The sequence below is a fragment of the Sciurus vulgaris genome, assembly GCF_902686455.1.
Source record: "Sciurus vulgaris genome assembly, chromosome: 7".
Classification (NCBI taxonomy): Eukaryota; Metazoa; Chordata; class Mammalia; order Rodentia; family Sciuridae; genus Sciurus; species Sciurus vulgaris.
The window spans coordinates 30823205-30841925 of NC_136467.1; the positions used below are offsets into that span (position 1 = coordinate 30823205).

Here is an 18721-nt window from a genome sequence, read left to right on the forward strand (position 1 = left end):
GACGGCAGAATGTATTTTGATTCATTGTACTCAAATGGAGTTCAACCTTTCATTCCTCAGGGTGTACACGATGTAGAGTCACACCATTCGTGTAATCATACCCGTACAGAGGGTAATGAGGTCTGTCTCATTCCACCATCTTTCCTTCTCTCCACCCCCTCCCCTTTCCTCAGCAAATTCAGTCTTATCTTTGCTCTTGTAAGTGGTCTGGCCAAGGTCATCCTTATTCCTGAGACTCAAACCACATCTTGATTCCAGCTTTCGGCAGCTGTCTCTCCTTGTTCCCGAGTCTGATTATCTGCCTCTCACCCTACTTGCTCCCTAAAGGGAAAGTAGGAGCACATTGAGAGCCACTTGTCCTGTTCTTGTCAGTTCTTGTCCTGGCTCTGGAATCAGCCTGTGCAGGGATTGCTTCTTGCTGACATTCTGGATGCCTTTTTCCTGCTCTGTGTCTCTTTGAATCTAGAAGCTCCTGAGATAATCAGGGACCCCCAAAGGGACAAAAAACAGAGTATTCCTAGGTCTTGGCTCATAGCCTGACAAGCCATTAAAAGGTCCCAACTTAATTTATAGTTCGTCAAATACCAAATGTGCCTCATTTATCCATTCTCGAACCACCTATCAGCTTTAAAGATCAGGTACATTATTAGAGCCAGGTGCCCTCAGCATTACTCTTCCAGTGCTAAAAGGGTAATGCTGTTGAGGAGACCCCAAAATGGCAGGTTCCCTGGGCTTTTAACTTTCTACTTGTTCCTTTACTTAACTGAGCCTTATCACAGGGCCAGGATGTTTATGTTCAAGTGCCCACTCAGGTTGAAGGGCACCTAAAGTCAATTAACATGCCAAAGTCCCAGCCCACCCCTGTAGTTGGTGATACTCCTTTCTTTTATTCCAGAGAACCCACCTGACACTCTCTTGTCAGAGCGGCGTCTCCCTCCCAAGCCCCAAATAAAGACTGACATAATCACATGACTTGATTTAATTTTTATTGTTATTGATTCAAATTTTCCTATGCCCAGCAAGCATCACTTCTGGACTCCTGGGCAGTCTAATTGATGTGTGTTTGACCCAGTGATATTCCTCTCCTTTGACACTATACCAGCAGTCAGTGGTTATAACCATTGCTTATATAGTTTTGTCTCCCCACTACGACATTTCCAACTTTGTTCCAGTTCATCCAAGTGGGTAGGTTCAGATGCAGGCTTTACTCCTTTCACATTTCACCACACTTTCTGAGGTCCTTGAAGCATCTGATTTATGTTTACACATGACAGAATCCCATAGGAGTGACTTATCTGTGGCTATGGGGCTACCACACCTCTGCCATGCTGCATTTAGAACTGACAATGAAAAAAAGTCAGAGGAGGTTGTTCACAAGGGGTTCTGGTTTAGATATGAGATTTCACCCAAAAGTTCATTGTGAGGCAATGTAAGAATATTCAGAAGTGAAATAATTAGATTATGAGGGATATAATCTAATCTGGATGAATCCACTTTCATGGATTAACTGTGTGGTAACCATAGGCAGGCAGGGTGTGGCTGGAGGAGGTGAGTCACTGGGAGTGTTCCCTGGTGAGCAGAGCTCTCTTTCTGCTTCTGGGTTGCCATGTCCTGAGCTGCTTTCCCCTGCCACATTCTTCCATAATGATGCTCTATCTCATTTCAGGCCCAGAGCAACGGTGTCAGCTGACTGTGAACTGAATTTCTGAAACTAAGAGCCAAAATAAACTTTCATTTCTTTTTAAGTTGTTCTTATAAGGTATTTTGGTCACAGAAAGGAAAAGCTGACTAAAACACAAGGGTTGAAATTCTATTTGTAAACTTTTATTTCTAAACTAGTTATGTGTACATAGGGGTTGACTATATTATTTCATATTCAGAAACACTTATATACCTAAAGGGAAAGTAGGAGCACATTGAGAAGCAGGCAAGGGAGATGCTGAGCAGAGGTGGACTATTTCCTCCTGGCAGAGCCCCAGAGCTCCCATCCTTGATCCTTGGAAGCATCAAGGATGAAGGGCAGGCACCAATGGGGCAAGAACAAGGATGTTGGAAGGGCAGAGCTTCTCAGACATTGATGTGCTCCTCAATCACCAGGGATTTTGTTAAAGAATAGATTCATGTTCCCTAAGTCCAAGGTGAGGCTTTACACTTGGAGCATGGAGGAATTAGAAGACACTTTGTGAAATCCCTGACTCTGGTGCCTCTTCCTCACTTTCCAGGCCTCAGGAGTAGAAGCCTGCAGCATTTGACCCCACCCCACCAGCCAAAGGAAGGGCTCAGACACAAGAGTAGAACATATTCCCAGGAAGGCCTCTACTGTGGTTATTGGCACAAAGTCTTAACTAGCTCTGGACTTCCCATGAGACTCAGGAGGAGGGAGAGAAAGGCAGTGATCCCTCAGGACCCACCAGAGTGGGTTTCAGGATTCCTCCTGCCTCCAGCCGATACCAAAATCCATGGAGTCCAACCTAGTGTAAATACTCTGAAACCATTGTTTTGCACTATACAGTTTAGACAAGAATAAAAGTCTGTGCATGTGTTACAGTTTGGATATGAGAAAATAATGCTAGATGTGAAATGACTAGACTATGGGAGCTATAACTGAACCGGTCCATCTTACTTTGGATGGCCTAATTGGGTGGTAACTGTAGGCAGGTGCAGGAAGCAGGTCACTGGGAGCGTGCCCTGGAAAGATACACCTTCCCGGTGGCTCTGTATGCCCCTTTCTGTTTCCTGGCTGCCACGAGGTGAGCAGTTTTCCTCCACCATGCCCTTCCACCATATGAAGCAAATAATAAAAGACAGTGAGACAAATAATAAAAGGTAACTTCCCTAAACTTAAAACAACCATACTTTTCAGGTGGAAAATACTCAGAAATATTGCATAAATAAAGCTTGCAGAGTGAACGAATAGGATAAAATAAAAATAGAAGTAGAAAAATAAGGCTAAGGTTGTCACCCCACTTTTTGATTCATCATATTGATGCTAGAAAACAGAGAAGCAAGTCTCCAAAGTTCTCACAAAAAATTACTTTGAACCTGAATTTTAGAGCCAGCCACACTTCATGAATGAAGACAAAATAAGATATTTAGTGACGCCGGAATTTTCTCCCTATCCCTCCTGCTGTGACTTGAGCGTGCAATGCAGCAAAGGGAAACACGAGTCCAATAAACAGAAGAACTGCCTGAGGAACGAAATAAAATGAAAGCTTAAGTTCTTAGATGTGAAAAGGTCCAGAAACACACCCTGTGCCTCGGACGGTGGGGAAGGGAATGCTTAGCTTAATGGGAGAGGGAAACTTTTACTTTCATTTCTATTTTAACTTTTTGTGATCCGTTTTTGATAAATAATAATGTATTTATACACCTTCTAACTAACGCTTTTTCTCAGGAGTTTGTGCTCGCTGCTATTCAAGGCTGTTACAGCTCTAGCTCTCCAATTCCAGCCTCATTAAGAGGTTTGATGTCACCTAATGTCCTGGGAGTCCCTGCAGAGACACTGTGGGAAGTCTGCCCATGGTAGGCCAAAGGAGGACAAGTCCTCTCGGGCCCCAGTTCTTCCAGCCTCTGAGCAGGAGGCTCTGGGGCTCAGAGCCTGCAGGGACTGCTGCTCTCTATGCCTATCCCTTCCCTCCTGCCTGGCACAGGGAGGGCAGGGGCTGATGTAGCATCATTTACTTCCTTCAAGCCATCCATATTGAATAATCCCTTAAACTTAAGCCCAAGCTTTAAAAAGAAAACTCCAAGCCCTTGGTCCTATTTAGCTTTGGAGCTGTTTATCTCCTGGGAATTTCTGGTATCCTTTGCTTGCGGGGGTCTTTGCAACTGACTGCTACTACATTAATAATGGGTAGATTCACTCCTGGGATGTCCCAGAATCAAACACCGCACTTTAGGTCGGCTGATGAGGGTTTCTGGGTGTAGTTTAGGAAGATGTATTTTCTGTTGGGCACCTAAAGCTAGCCTTCTGATCATGGAGACCTTATTTTTATTTTTTGTGGTGCTGGGAATCAAACCCAGAGCCCCACATGTACCAGCCAAGCTTTCTTCCACTGCTTGAGCACTCTACACCTCCAATCCTAAAGTTAGCCTTCCGGAGTGCATCTTGGCATACGTCCGTCTAATAGTTCTGAACATTCATATTGTCAATCTCTGCTGCCAAGCTCGGCAGCACCTGGACAGTGCTGACTCACCTGACTCACCCAAAAGCCTGTGCAAATCATCGTCATCACTACTCTGAGGCTTCTGCCAAATGGATGATAGGTGCTGCTTCTGGGAAGAATCATATTTCTGATTGCAGCTTGCCATTCATCAAGTGTTGAGAATTTGCCTAATCGCATCTATTGGCCTAGAATGTGCCATCTGTGCACATTTGATTACTGCTTTCCCATCCGCCAACTTATTCCCCTCCTCCTCCATGTTCCACAGTCCAGTCTTTTCCCTTAGAGGGATCATGACTCTCCAGTCTCGTCTTAAAATTGCAATTAATTCCAGTGGGATTCAATAATTTCCAACAAAGCATTGAAAAAAATAGTCCTTGGAATATTAAGGACTAGCTATATTAAGTTACTGAATCATAACCTAGTAGATTGCCAGGGATCTTGAGATCACCCTGTGAAGCTCTTGCCCCTCGACAAATGGGGCACAGAGGTTTGTTAGCTTGCCAAAGATCTTACAGCATTAAGTCCTCCTAGATGGAACTGGATACAGAATGTACAGAACACCCAGAAACATATAAGCATCAAAGGAGTAGAGGTCTTCTGAGGACAGTGAAAGAGGAATTGCAATTTCTGATAAGTGTTTGGAGTTTTCTACCCATAAGCAGCTGGCCTCTATCTCCACTGAGGACAAAATAAGGAAGGAAAAATATTCTTAATTACAGCTGCTGGAATTGAATTTATATATGAAACAAGAAGAGCTTTATATTAATGTTTCAGCTCAGATATAGTGACTAACATAAGGACTCATTCCTGTAGGTCTCCAAGGTGGGGTAGTGCTGGTATCTGTGGGCAGTTCAGCAGCTGGATGGAGAGCAGTCTCTGATTCTGTGAAATTTATGTGACAGTTGGAGAGTTAGGTTCACCCTATGGCTCCAGGTGCTGATTGTGCGGGAGCAGTTCCTTCCTGGGGGATGGGGAGGGGTCTTACTTTAACATCACATGCATTCAGAGTCCACATACCAGATCACAAGGACAGCCACGGGAAATAACAGCAGGAGTTCATGAATTTCTAAGCAGGAGAAATCTGATTTCCATGTCTCATCCTTGAGAAATCAAAGCCAGTGAGGATCACTGAGATAGGTAAAAATTTGAATATCAGCATATTTACCTCTTCAGGGGGATTTTGAACGATTTCTCTGATTTGAAGTTCAGCAAAATGTATACTTCTGAAGTCCTTTTTGTATTGGTTTTCAGTACCTTGGAGGGAATGCACTCTCCAGTTTCCTAGTGATAAATCACCAGAAAGGGCTTCTGAGGGGTTATTTATACTCTGGGATCTTGGGGTCATGGGCTGGGTCTTGGGTTAAGTTAGTGGTCTGTGTTCAGGCTGAGTTCCATCATGAGGATGAAAGCAATACTGTCCCTCCTGTCCCTGTTGAAGCGATACCAAAGTGCTGACTGAAGCACGACTCTGCACCGTGACCACTGACCTGGCCTCTCCTGCCCCTTCCTCTGGGATCCCAAATGAAGGGAAAGAGAGTTCACATCTCCTGGACAATATTTGCAGAAAACGTTCTGCACCCTTTCCTCAGGATGTATTTAGTGCATGCTAATCTTGAGCAAGGCCAACTCCCTGAACTTCAAGGTTAGGAATAATTAGACAAGAAAATCCCTTCTCTGGATTTCATATAACTGTCAAAAATGGTGAATAGCGGAAACGCTGCTTCAGGTCAGGCCTCTCACACCTCTGAACCTTTGCGCTGTATTGTTTATAGAAAGAATATGACCTCCCTGTGGCTTGATGAGGTGAGTGTTGCTATTTCTGCTTTTATTTCTTTATGGATTGCTGGCATAAGCAGAGGTCCAGAGAAATGGCTGCAGACACCTTAAATAAACCCAGTGATGACTGGGGATTGTTCACTCACCCTCTCATTCACCTTTCCTTTGCTGCAGAAAATGACTTTTTTTTTTTTTTGTCTTGGCAAATGTTTTGGAAAAATGATTTAAGCCTTGGTGGCAATAGATAGCTTTTTATGTCCTGTTCTGTTTGCCTTAGAGGTCACCATTTCATTTCCACTTTCTACATGATCTTAAGTGTTCTCCTCCTTCCTTCTCCTCCTCCTCCTCCTCTCTTCCTCCTCCTTCTTCTTTTTAAAATGATTTCTCTATTTTGAAACACATACAAATATCATCTCTGTGCTTCCCATACACTCTTCCATTCTCCCTAGAGTGCAAGGTATCTGAAGACAGGGGTTGCTTGTCATATGAGGTACATGCCCTCTGTGCTATTTTTCTATAGATCTGGGATCAGTGCCTTAGACAGAATAGAGGCTGCACAAAAATTTGCTGCACTAAGTTATTAAAACTCTAACTCACTATAGGAACTGTCTTGTTTATGATGAGACTGAAGCAAGTTTTAATTATTATTTCAGTTATCTCTGACTTCTGATGAAACCCATTCGTCCCACAAGTGGGAATGGGAATACAGAAGCCAGATGTTCTGGCTCATCAGACTATGCAAAATCTGATGCCAGCGCTTGTCACCTGGTAAAGGGTTGGTGTCCAAATTCTAGGGAAAGAAGCCAGAGTCCTCAGACCACTGCTCAGAAATGTATGGTCTGGCCCAGCACATTGTTCAAGTAAACTGTATTTGGACAGTTTTTTTAAATGTGACTCCTCCCTTAGCATTGCGCCTGGGGCCAACTCCCCATGTGTGACAGACTGTGGTGACATCACCCTACCTTTTAGCTCCTAGAAGGAATCACAGTATTTCTGTAATGTTCTTCAAAGTGTATGTCTGGAGCTTAAATGAGGAAACACACACAGCTTTATAGTTGAAAACTTCGGAGGGAGAGTAAGTACCAATAAATCATTTTAATAAGAAAGAAGTCAAACTGGGTGTATGGACTAATGTTTTCTAGGAATTTTAAATCAGGAATTTAATGACTCGAGTGTTTTTATTAAACTTATTAAAGTGATGAATTCATATCTTATAAAATGGAATCTCCTAGTAAAAAGATCTGGACACCTAATGAGGAGATAATCCTGGGCCAGAAAAGTCTCTGGGGCGAAGGCTCAGGCATGTCACCTATAAGGATTTCAAACTGAAGCTGTTTCTTCTTTTTTCTTTTAGTCTTATCATAGTTGTAGGTGTCCCCCAAAAGCTCGTGGGTGAGACAATGCAAGAAAGTTTAGAGATGAAATGATTGGGTTATAAAAGGTTTAATCTAATTTGTGCATTAATCCCCAGATAGGGATTAACTGGGTAAGGGTGGGCAGATAGGGTGTGGCTGGAGGAGGTGGGTACCTGGGGGGGATGCCTTTAGGGTTTATATTTTGTCCTTGTTGAGAAGAGCTCTCTGTATTCAGGTGCCATGTTTCCAGCTGCTTTCCTCAGTCACACTCCTCTTTCATGATATTCTGCCTCACCTTGCACCCCAAGGAATGGAGCTGGCTGGCTCTAGACTGAGACCTTTGATACAGTGAGCCCACCAAAATCTTTTCCTCCTTAAAATTGTTCTTGTCAGGTCCTTTGATCACAGCAGCAAAAAAGCAGACTAAAACAAGTCCTTTGTTTGTTCTATAATCATGAAAAATGCCCAGTTTTGAGTTTGATCTATGCCTGAGAAACAAGACGTAGATGAACATGGCTTTTGTCTTACTTCTTAGGGGAGGAAAACCTTTTCCTGAACCCACTGAGGATCTAGGGTTGAGCCCTGTGAATGAAGTTGACCAAGGAAAGATGAACAGGAAAAAGGCGTACCAAATGTATTTTTAATTTTATGTGCATGGTGGTTCCATAAAAAGAAGTGAAAATCCTAAGGAATGGACTCAGAGGCTTTTAGACCATTTTAACAAAGGATGATAAATTGTGAAGAAATGAACAAAGGAAAGAGGGCTTGGTGGTTAATTGTGGGAAAATAAATATATGAGGAAGCAATGCTAGATGAGGGTTATTTAGTAAGTTATTCATATAGACTCATCTCTGTGCCATTTCTGTCTCTGTTGATGAGGGTAGTTTTTCTATTCCTGGCATGTGATGCTTTTAGGCAGAAAAAGGGAGGACAGAGGGCTCTTCCTATATCTGATTTTCTTCATTGCTTTCACACCCAAATAGTCCTCATGCCAAGCAGCATATTTTGGGGTGGCATATTTTGACATCCTTCATTTCATGTATCTCCCACCTAACGAAGAAAAAATAACCACTAAAATCTAAGTGAAGAAATATTTTGAGTTAAATGCTTGAGTGAACATATTCTTGGGGCGAAAACATGCCTGGTTAGAGGAGGATGACGGGGATGCTGTGGGTAAAGTGGGGTTCCTCAACCTCGAGTACTCAGAGAGCAGTGCGCGACCCAAGATAAACACAAATGCTAATTCAAATTCTGCATATTGTGGGTTCCAGGCTCACCCTAGAACTGGAATGAAGCAGGTAAGTCCCACCAGGAGAGCCCTCCATTTTTAGTAGCTTTCTGTTACTACAATTAACACTTTATTCAATTTTAAAAAGAGGAATAGCTTAGTTTGGCTTATAGTTTTTGAGGTTTTAATTCAAGGTTGGTTGGTTCTATGGTGTTTTGTTCTCTGGAAGCACATCAAGGCAGGGAGCACATACTGGAAAAAGCTGTTCAGCTTAGGCAGCCATGAAGTGAAAGAGGAGGAACAGGAGGGACTAGGGCCTCCAAATCCTTTTCAAGAATGTTGTGCAGACCTCCCACTAGGCCCTCCCTCCTGAAGGTTTCACCATCTTTAAGTAGAATCAGGGGCTAAGGACCTAGTCTTTAACAGGTGGGCCTTTGGTGGACGTTGCAGATCCAAAGTATAGCAGTCTAGGGAAAAGGAGTTGAACTAACCCACAAGAACTCTGCAGACTCTCAGTAGTCTATTGTAAAAAAGTGCACAGAGTTCAGCTTGTGAGTGTAGAACAAGAAAGTGGGTATTTTTCTCAATAATCTTTTCAGTAGTAGCTTAGAACAGAGCCTTCATCTGGTGTTTTATTTTTAATGCATTATCCTTTCAATATTCAATGGGAATATTCTGAGCACCCATTATCCTTAAAGGATCATACAAGAGACCACAGAAGGAAAGCAGACTCTGAGTCTGTCGTTTCATGGAGTTTTTAAGGGAGGGAGACAGAAAAGAATGACTAAAGAATGGAAACAAAAGTAAACAATGCAAACCCACATGCACAAATAAAATGTGAAACAAGCTGGTAATTATCACAAGTTGATATTTCCCTCATGAGAAAATGTCAGGAAGCTCTGAAAAAGCACAGGTTTTAGTTGACTGGTAGCAGGAGGAGGACTGGAATTCTGGGAAAGGAAAATGAGTTTCTGAGCATGCAGACAGTTTTAATGCATTATTGTGATTATTCTACCCCTTTCTGGAGGTTGATTCCATTTTTTAGGAACTGATGTTTACTGACATTTGCCAAAGAGGATTTCTTCAAAGCAGCAATATCTTGTATCTTTTCACTGAGTCTAAGGTAATTGTGAGTGAATTAATTGTGTACAACGTAGTTGTCTTTAAAGAAGCCAAGCCCTTTGTGGCAGGATAACTCAGCTGTGCATTTTGGTTTTGTGAATCTTTGCTTAATTCAGGGATCACCATCATCTTCTCTGGTTCTGTGAACCTCTGCTTAATTTGAGGACCATCTTGTCTTCTCTGGAGCTATTTGGTTTATGGTAAATCATGCAGTCTCACTTCCTTTCTTCCAGGAACTTCTGATCTCCCATTAACCTTTGCTTGGCCCATTAGCTATTTATGTTTAAGTCCAGAGCATCCCCATTTCCTTACTCATTTTTTATTTTTGACTTGACTTTTAACTGAATATAGCTTTACTGTATTAAATATTCATCCTTCAAGGTATATGTTTTGTAAGATCAACCTCTTTTAATTTCATCTTAAGTTCTTTATAACTTGTTTACAGACTGTTCTACTTCTGTGGAAGGGTTAAATGCATCAGCCTGAGATTTTGAAGGGCTAATTCCACTCTCCCTATCTCATGCCAGTTGTGGAACTATGAGCATATCCGAACTGGTCAGGTTTAGGGGCCACCATGCCTAAGTCCTGTTTGATCTTCCAACCCACTTGATTCTTGAGGTGATTTCTCTACCTTTGCTGTGATTAGAAAATAGTAATGCTGAGGGTTGCCTGGGAGTGCAGCTATCTTGGAGGTGACTTAACAAGGTTTTGACAGTGCCAGACATCTTGCAAGTGGCTAATAGGAAAGTAGAATCCTGAGATGGACTCTTCAACTGCCAGTCCTCCTCTTTGGGAATGACATTAATGAACTGCATTCATGTATCAACTGCTCAGGAAGCTGCAGCCATGTTTGCATTCAGAGCTTCATTGTGTTCTGAGTTAACTTTTTGTTTGCCCACTCTGATGACATCTAACAACCAAAGTTGAGAAGACAGAAGTCAGCCATTTTAAAAACTTATTAAACTCTCTTTGTAGATCCAGGCAGAGGGCCAACAGTCAAAAGTCTACTGTGGCGTATGTTACCCTGGTGTAGTCACCTAATCTGGGTGGGTTTGGCAGGTCGCCTTACTTTCTTCCTTTCTGCATTTCTTTCCCTCTTCTTTTTAATTTAATTTATTTTTTGGTATGTTTTACACAGTAATTTTATTAGATGCAGATCTCTGGATTTTTTAATATCAGGATCATCAAATATTCCACCCCTCCCACTTCCCACCAACCCTGAGGTATTCCTTAGATACCGTCGGAACAGCCTGTACTCAGAGCCCGGATCATGGGTTCCCCAGAGATCTGCCCATGCAATTGTGTCACTGAGTATTGCTAAATAAGATGAAGTGTTCAGATTATGGGAATTTGTATTAGGTTACCCATTCTGAGACATCATGTGAGGTAGCGTGACAGCTAATGTTCCCTGGCACATTTTCCTACCTCCGATTTTCTGCAACCTCTGTGATTTTTAAAGAAATGGCTGAGTGGTTTTGTTTTAGTTGGGTGGCAGGGAATGAGGATACGTTAGGAGACACCCCTCTTATCTTCTTTTCAAATGGTGCCAAAGATCAGGTACAGAGAAAAAGTCAGCCTGGCTGGTTGTCCTTGCTATTGACCTGGCACGTGAGTCAACACATGCAGGAATGACCTTCTTGGGGACAGAATTGCTAAGAGGGCTGGGCAAATAGGAACTCCCTGTTAGCTAGGGAGCTACTCAGTCTCAGGGAGAACCCATGATTTTCACTTTCCTCCTGCCTTGAGCCCCCGGGGTGGGAGAGTTGAGCAGAGAAACCCTGCAGCCATCGGCAGCCTGACCCCACAGGAATCCCAGCTGGTTTCAAGGAGGGGAAGTGGGGAGACCTGGTCAGATCTATTTGTGCATCCTGATCTAATCATCATGGCTCTGGGCCACTTGGCTTATGGTCCGTGGTCTCTGTCGATCTGCAGACAGTGTAAGTTTATCAGGCTGAGCATGACTTCATTACAGAATACTTCTTGACCAGCCAAGGAAATGTCATACTGAGGACAAGAGGGCTTCTCAGGTAATGAAATTAAAACCCCTCTCTAAACACAAATTATTTTTTACATCTGAAGAGGAGCACACGAATCCCAGTTAACAGCTGGTTTCATTGACTAGTCAAAGGACTTGGATGGAGTGTGAAAGAGCCCTGGACCAGGTGGTTGGGAGAAATGGCTCTGCTGTCTTTCAGCCCACGTTCTAGCATGGCTGGGCTATGGCTTGGTTAACTGTAGGAGAATGGTAAGAGCCAGGACCCTTCACTGCATGTTCCCAAAGGACTGGGGCAGGTGTTAAGGGTCAGACATCAAGCAGAGCTGTGGCAGTAAGTGACAGCCCCATCGTGGGATGACCACTGGTTACTGCAAGCAGCTGGAGTCAGAAGGGCACCTCCTGTCTTACTAGGGATAGGACATTAAAGTGGTAAACAAGCAGGAGAGGTTCCCAAGCTCTATCAAGCAGTAGGGCCTTGGGAATTCTAGTGGGGACAGCTGGGCTCTGCTGGAATTCAGGACAGGGCTCTGATTTCCAGCAGGGAGATAGGAAAAACAGGCCGAGCCCAGCCCCTGATGGGAGTACCAGGAAGTTTCCCCAGGGGGAGCTATTACAGAGCCTGGGCTCAGAGAGTCTCCTCTTAGCCATCTGATTATCTGAGCTGAGGCACCAGATCAGGGTTAAGTTATCCACCGCACTGACTTGAGCCAGGAGCTCCTTTAGTCTCTCATTTCTCCACCAAGGGAGGCCCTACTGGGCTGAACCTGAGGGTGGAGATCAAGCATATGGTGTGTGGGTAGAGAAAGGGAAGGAGGTGGGCCAAGAAGGGGACTGCAAAAGCTGGGACTTCTCTAAAACCTAGTAATTCTTGATCTTGACTTTCTATTGTGAGTTCAGCATTAGATACATCAAAGCAGTTTCGGAAAGGAAATCCGTGTGAAGACTGTTAGGTAAATGAAGAATGAAAGTGCTGAAATTTCAGGAGACAGAGAGGCTGAGGCATCTTTCACTATAGAGCTTTCACCTACTTCACGTTCTGCAAAAACCTTCCTCCCTGACTGCACCCAACCTCCCACTAGTTCACTTAGGGAAATCCTACTAGAACTCACGTCATTTGCCTTTTTCCAGAGAAGCCTTTCCTGAGTCCCTGACCAGGTGACAACCTCCTTCAAAGCTTCTCAGAACACTCAACAATGTCAAATTTCACATATTCTTGTCTGAGTAATAATTGTCATTAGTCTCTCCTACTGGCAGGTGCACTTCATAAGGATGGCTGGCAACTCTGTCCTGCTTGCTGCTAGGTCCTTAGAACCTAGTCCAGTGCCTGGTATATTTTAGGTGTTGAATGAGTGAATATTTAAAGAGACAGAATTTCAGAATTTTTTTTGGAGGGGGGGTACTGGGGATCGAACTCAGGGTCTTGTGCTTGCAAGACAAGCATTCTACCAGCTGAGCTATCTCCCCAGCCCAGATTTTTTTTTTTTTTTCTTAAGTAGGAGAAATCAGGAAGATGACTGTCAGTATTTGGTATTGTAGAGCTCTTATGAAAATAGGTAATTGTAGAAACACACTTCAAAGATTACCAGGGAATTTAGGAAGAACTGAATGAAAGGCAAAACAAATCCCAGGAATACAGACTATCTAGTCTGTATATGTTTGGATTAGATTTGACATTAAAATAAGCAAAAGCAAATATAAGTAGGTTCTTAAAGGAAATTCAAATTCATGTACAGGGCAAAGAGACAGGACTATAAACCAATCCAATTTCCCCCTCTTCCCACTCTCTATATGTTGCATCCTGTCCCCACAACAGACGAATGGATGAACAAAATGTAATCCATATATACAATGGGATATTATTCAGCCTTAGAAAGGACTGAAATTCTGATACATGCTACAACATAGATGAGCCTTGGAAAAATTATGCCAAGTGAAAACTACAGATGCAAAAGGACAAATGTATGAGTCTACTTACCTGAGGTTCCCAGGGTAGTCAAATTCCTGGAGACAGGAAGTAGAAAGGGGTGACCAAGGGTGAAGGAGGGGAATGGGAGCTATTGCTTAATGGGAACAGCATTTCATTTTGGGATGAGGAAAAGTTCTGGAGATGGATATTGGTGAGGATAGCATGGCAACATAAATGCACTTAATGCCTCTGAGCTGTGTACCTCAAAATAGTAAATTTTTATGTTAAATATAAAAAAAATGAAATGAAAATTAACAATGCAGGGCAGGCAAAGCCCATCAGTGGCAAAACCAGCAAGTCCCCAAACTTCCCTGAAAGTTCTTCTCACTTGAGGATAGTAACTCTGGCCCCATGACCTACTGGGCTATCCTGTGAAGTCATGTGGTAAGCTTTAAACATTCTATGCAAATGGAAGGCATTACTGCATGAGGGAGTGGAAAAGCCCTTTGTCAATCCCTGTGGCCTGGGGGATTGGTGGAGACCGCCACTTTCTTAGGTTAGTATCCCGGAGGTGGCTATCCAAGCAGATGGAAAGGGTTAGAATAAAAATAAGAGCAACAAAGTCTGCACTGTCCTGAATTGCTCTCCCGAGCTGCTGCTACTCCATTAAGGTTTTATAGCCCTCAGTGGGGGGCTCAGACATACTCAGGACTTTGGTGGAGCAGCTGGCGTTTCTAGCCGAGTGTCTCTGAATGGCTTGCCAACAATGGAGCTATAAATTAAAATCCATAAAAGCCAAGAAGGGGTGCTTGTTGGATACATAAGACCGATGTCTGGTATAGGGTTTGGGCAAACAAAATAATGATGCGTTCCTGGCAAAGTTCCAACGTTTCAGCTTTAGAAACCAAGGGTCTATTTCTATGCTGATTATTTGCTAACATTTAAGACGCAAGATGGAGGGTTAAGACAGATTTTATTACAGGATTGCTCTGTCTCCTGCCTAGATTACAACCTTCAAAGAGGGTCCATTACTGAGGTACGGTTTGCTTAGGCTCTGAGGATATTGGAAGCTTATAGCTTTATGACTTTTGAGTAGAGTTTTCCGGTCACTTCCCAGTGATGGCAGGTGACTTTTTCACTCTTGGTTTTAGGCAGGGAGGTCACTTCCACCACCTGCTAAGCAAGAGATTGGGGCTCTAACTCTAGAAATTCACTCTCAGACACATTTCTCCTTCCTCCATGGCTCTGAGCCTGAGGGCTTCCATGCCTCTCCCTGCTGCATTCTTAAAGGTTTTATTCTAAGATTTTATTTCTTCATTTTGAATTTGACGATATTATGTAACTTTTGCAAACCACATCTCTATCTGCACCTACTCAGGTGTCCTCTCCTTCCAGGGACTTTGATTTCTCATTTTTTGTCTAGATATGGATTGACTTCAGCTTTTCTGTACTTTTAATTTTTATTGTGGTAAAATAAACATCCAGTAGTATTAGCCACTTTAATCTTTGTTAAATGTAGAGTTTAGTGACATTAAGTATAACCATACATATACACACATTTTTAAACTAGCGTTTCTACCCATTCTATATGTTGGGAGTGGAAGGTGTGTTTTCTATACTTGTTCCATTTTCCATCTCAGCTGGGAATAGAGCTAGGAACTGGTATAAGTTCTGATGATTTTAATGTTCAGCCATTCCGGGAGCCAGGAAGCCATGATGGCACTACCTTCATGGAGATAGGTGTGTCCTCCATGGGCTGGTGATTCCTGATCCCATGGTGGTCAGCTTGTGACCATTTGGAGACTCACTGCTGCCTTTTAGGAGAAGAGGGCAGACCCCATTCTTTACCATAGGACTAGTCTTTTTAAGGCATTGAGATTACTGAATTATGTTGATTTAAAGTGACTCATTTCCATGTATTCAGTAAAAAACACACCAGCGTTAGGTTGAGGATTACAGTGAAGAGACACGGTAGAGGAAAGAATGAATGAGGTAGAAAGAGGAGCAGAGAGAGAGAAGAATAACAAAGACTAAGGAAAAGAGGCTCAGCAGAAGATGGGATGGTACAAGATGGAGAGAACAAGAGAGGAAAGGAGAGGGGAAGGGAGAAGCTGGGAGCAGGCCACTCCCTTCTGCCCCTGTAGGGGTACAGCTGTCAACTGTTTGCAGCAAGCCTGCATCCTGCTGACACCTGGCTGTGGCAGCTGTGGGGAGGCCCTCTCCAGGCCCCGCCCTTCACTCGTAGACTCTAAGTCAGGCTAAGACGCTGGAGCCTGCCACCATGTGGACCGAGGGAAGCTCATTTTCAGGGAACACATCACCCAGGAAAGCAAGCTGTTATTATTTTTCACAATTTCTGGATAGCGACTTTAGGGCAAGCCTGCTACAGCCATTTTTATTTTTGTTTTTGAGTGGGAAGCCCAGTTCCAACACTTCCGCAGTGGTGTGGGGGCTGGCTAGTGAAAGTTTCAACCACACCAATTTCCATATAGCAGGGAACAGCAGTGGCATTCCAACAAGCCAGTGTTTGTAAGGAAAGGGTTTTGACAGAGCTCTTGAATGTTCTTGAAGATGCGAGGAAGCGATCTATCTGACTGACCTCCTGCATTCAAACAATCTGCCCCACCAGTTTTGCTCCAGCATATAGAATTAATGTGGGGCCTTTGAATTTCAAGATTGATGGATTCCAATTAGTTCTCTCTTTAAACAACAAGTTTTGGAGTGCATGGTGCTATTTAGAAACTTCTAGAATCCCATTCTATTTATAAATTGCTTTTATAACCATAGGATTCAAAGACAGAGAGACACTTTAGAAAAGGCTGTAATGAAAAGAGCGCTTTCCAGTTCCAGCTCTGAAACTCAATTGTTCGTGACCTTGAATAAACCACTTCACTTCTTTGTGTTGGACTTTCCTCCTCTTATAAAAGAAAAATGCTTGAATTGACTGTGAAGTGACTTCAGTTCTCACAGTCCTTTATGTTTCCCAGTGAGAAACCGAGGCTCTGCGTGGTTAAGTTCCTGGCCAGGTCTGCACCTGCCGGCCGTCAGGCCCACCAACCCAGTCTCCCTACTCTTCCCACAGTTCTTGCCCACCTAATCTGAGGTGCAGTGCTGTTCAGCTCCCATGGGCCCAGAGGGTCAGTGCTGATCCGTGCGGACTCTGGAGAGTTAGCTGAGATGGGGGCCCTTGCTTAGTGGCAAATGAACCTAATTTTCAGAACTCACCATGTTTTTTCTGGTGTATTTCTGATGAGGGGCTAATGTCTCTGTCACAGAGTATAATCTCTCTTGGCTCAGAGGGAATGAGGGTGAAAGTTTTCTAATCTGAATCGCAATACTTTTCAAATCAATAAGATGACTCACTTGCCTGCATCTCCAGGCTGTTCAGCTTCTCTCTTTGGCTTAGACTTCTAAATGCTGGTGACATAAATAGTGGACCCATCACATCAGTCTTTGAACTCACTGAAGACCTGGCTCCACTGGACTGCTCCTCCTCCTCCTATGTTTTCCACATCCATTGTCACCGTTTCTAGCACTAGCATTGACCCAGAAACCCAAGCCAGACACATCTAGGTCATCTTTTATCACCTTTCCTGGCCACTCCCATTGACTGGCCCCTATGTTAATTTCCTAGGGCTGGTGCAACCAAGTCCCACAAATGGAGAGGATTAGAATGGTCGACATTTATTTTCGTAGTTCTGGGGACTGGAAGATCAAGATGCCTCTGGAGACCTGGGTCAGAGTCAGCCCCTGCCTTTCCCTTTACTTTCGGTAATCGTGCTAATTCTTGGTAGCCTTTGGTTTTTAGGTGCATGACTCCAATCTGTCATATGTGATATTTTCCCTGTGTCTGTGTTATTTCTTCTTTTCATAAACACAGCAGTTATATTGGATTTAGCACCCACCCTAATAGTGTATCTCTAAAGACATGATTTCCAAATAAAGTCAATTCACAGGTACCAGGGATCAGAACATTGCCATACTTTTTAAAGGGACACAGCTTGACTCATGACAGCCCCGGTCCCATTAATTCTACCTATTAGCTCCCTCTCAAGTCTGTCTCCTCTGCTCCACCCTGTCATTATCTTTTTTCAAATCCTTGTCTAGATTCATTCAGTCTCCTGGTTTGCTCCTTCTGCCTCTGTACTGATGGTGGGGAAATGATCTCCCGATAGCCTTAGGAGATCATGCAATTTTAAAACAGTTTCATGCTGGAAGTAAAGTAATTGGCTGGAAAGGCATTAGTTTTAAAATTTTTGATAGATACTGCCAGCTGTCCTCCAAAGAACTATTTAAATCTGTAGTCCTACATACAATGTACAAGAATGTACTTTTCTGCATAGTTTTGCCAGTAAAAGATTTTACCCTTCTTTTAAATTTTTGCCAACCCATCAAATCCTGGCGTTTTCTGTTGCATTTGTATTTTCCTCGTCACCAGGGACTCAAGACCATGCACCAGTTCCATGCTAAATGGCGATGGCAGTGATGGTGTGCAGTGCTGCCTGTTCTGCCCCTGCCTCTCCTTCTGCAAGCAATTTCTGTGCCTTCAGTCTCCAGATGAGCTGCAGGAGCCTATCCCTCTGGGTTCCAGTGGGAAGACACCCACTGCAGACTCTTTTACAAGTACCACCATGGATTAGGCATGCAGCTCCATGTGGAGGCCAGACTCTCTTCTGTACTGATGACTTTTCTCTATGATTGTGCTCTGGGGATCCTCCTTGGTTAGACTGGGATGGGGGACAAAAAGTAGGATCCTCAGTCCTGCCAACGTGCTGTCCCCTGTGCCTACACCTCACTACCTGTAGGACTTCTTTTCTCCTTCGTGGGGCTGACCCTCCGTTTCTAGAGCGAGGTGGGTGATGGGGAGAGGTAGAAGGGTCAGCTCGACAACTTTTTATGAGGCCAAAGGGTTTGTTTCTGGGCTGCTCCTTGGCACTACGTTTAGAACATGTGACTTTGTTGACACCATTGGCTTTAGTTTGGGGGCTACAGCCATGATTTCAAGACAAAAGGAGATTGACGCAGCATTGGTGCAGACATGATCCGTGTGTGTGCAGGCACAGAACAGATGTCTGTGGGGCTCTGCACATGCCCTGGCTGTGGTGTACAGCCCCTGTGACTTCCTTTCCCTGGTAATGTTTAGGAGTGGGGCACTTCTGCTGTGGATTTTAT

The 18721-nt window shown here is 43.6% G+C and overlaps 1 long non-coding RNA gene across 1 annotated transcript in view; it reads left to right on the forward strand.

The window, feature by feature from the left end:
- Positions 1 to 5151: 5151 nt before the first annotated feature.
- The window catches only part of LOC306665533, a 23749-nt gene continuing 10179 nt past the window's right edge, over positions 5152 to 18721 (forward strand). Inside the window, exon 1 of the long non-coding RNA XR_013765061.1 lies at positions 5152 to 5969. This is a non-coding gene — a long non-coding RNA (uncharacterized lncRNA). The remainder of the gene's footprint in view (positions 5970 to 18721) is intronic.